Source organism: Sycon ciliatum, chromosome 3, assembly GCF_964019385.1.
Source record: "Sycon ciliatum chromosome 3, ocSycCili1.1, whole genome shotgun sequence".
NCBI classification, from domain to species: domain Eukaryota; kingdom Metazoa; phylum Porifera; class Calcarea; order Leucosolenida; family Sycettidae; genus Sycon; species Sycon ciliatum.
The window spans coordinates 20,771,158-20,772,435 of NC_088645.1; the positions used below are offsets into that span (position 1 = coordinate 20,771,158).

The 1,278-nt window shown below is 52.3% G+C and overlaps 1 protein-coding gene across 1 annotated transcript in view; it reads left to right on the forward strand.

The window, feature by feature from the left end:
- LOC135811701 (uncharacterized) overlaps window positions 1-1,278 on the forward strand; it is a 36,574-nt gene extending 35,296 nt beyond the window's left edge. Inside the window, exon 15 of the mRNA XM_065324938.1 lies at window positions 1-1,278. This exon is cut by the window's left edge and continues 182 nt beyond it. The gene's annotated coding sequence lies outside the window, so the exon portion shown is untranslated.

A 1,278-nucleotide genomic window follows, 5' to 3' on the forward strand; every position in this document is an offset into this window, starting at 1 on the left:
CTGGTGGTGGCGTCGCACACAGTCATGAGTACCCCCTTGGCCTGGTGGTGGCGTCGCACACAGTCATGAGTACCCACTTGGCCTGGTGGTGGCGTCGCACACAGTCATGAGTGCCCACTTGGCCTGGTGGTGGCGTCGCACACAGTCATGAGTGCCCCCTTGGCCTGGTGGTGGTGGTGCTAGTTTAGAAGAGAGATATGTTTAGCTGCAGACCGTCTCGTTAAAAGACGTAGCTGCGGCGTGGTGGAGTACACGCGTACCCTGCAGTCTGTGCCTGGCTGGGAAAGTGGCACAGCGTGAAGGCTGGCTGTGAGCGTGATGGGTAGATAGATGCCTTGCTCTCCACCTGGGTACCTACATGTGTTGTTGACCAGCCCCATAGCCTGCTGGTTGGCGTGGCTGGACACTTGACACCGTAACATTTTAGTGTGCGTGTGTGTCCTTGACCAACTCCATAGCCCGCTGGTTGGCGCTGGTGGCCTTTTGACACCGTCACTCCGTAGCAGCGTTAGTATGTGTGTGTGTGTGTGTGTGTGTGTGTGTGTGTGTGTGTGGGTGTGTGCGTGCGTGCGTGTGTGTTGATACTTACCTGGTGAGTTCCAGCCATCACGGAGCGACCGTGCGCACAGCAGGCTCTCTGCACTGGCCATTTTGTTCGCTGTTCCAGGGTGGATGTGCCGGCCACTCGGGTCCTTCAAACGGTCCTCTGTCATGTCGCCACGTGCGCTGTGTGTGTCTCTCTCTCTGCCTAGGAGGTCCGCTCACTGCAGACCCCTGAGGGAGCTGGGACACTGTAGTACTCACTGCAGACCCAGAGTACTTGAACTGGGACACTGCAGTGCTCACTGCTTCTTGCTGTCTTTGGTACTGCTGATTGAGCAGGTGATCATGACGCCAACCCTCCACTGATAACCCTACCGATAAGTTACCAATAAGGTACTGTTGCTTTTCAGCTCCTCCTTTTCTTTCTTTCTTATTGGTTTGCTCTCTCTTTTTTTTGTTTCTTTTCATGTACTTCGTGTACACCAGGGAGTCGTACCCAGCCAGGTTTGGGTACGACTCGTACGACTCCCTGATGTAGACGAAAGCTGTAACTCTTTTCTGGCAAGGCAATTTGTTTCAATGGCTGAAATCGATGAGACTGGACGTTCTGTTTTTCTTCTTCTTCTTCTTCTTCTTCTTCTTCTTCTTCTTCTTCTTCTTCTTCTTCTTCTTCTTCTTCTTCTTCTTCTTCTTCTTCTTCTTCTTCTTCTTCTTCTTCTTCTTCTTCTTCTTCTT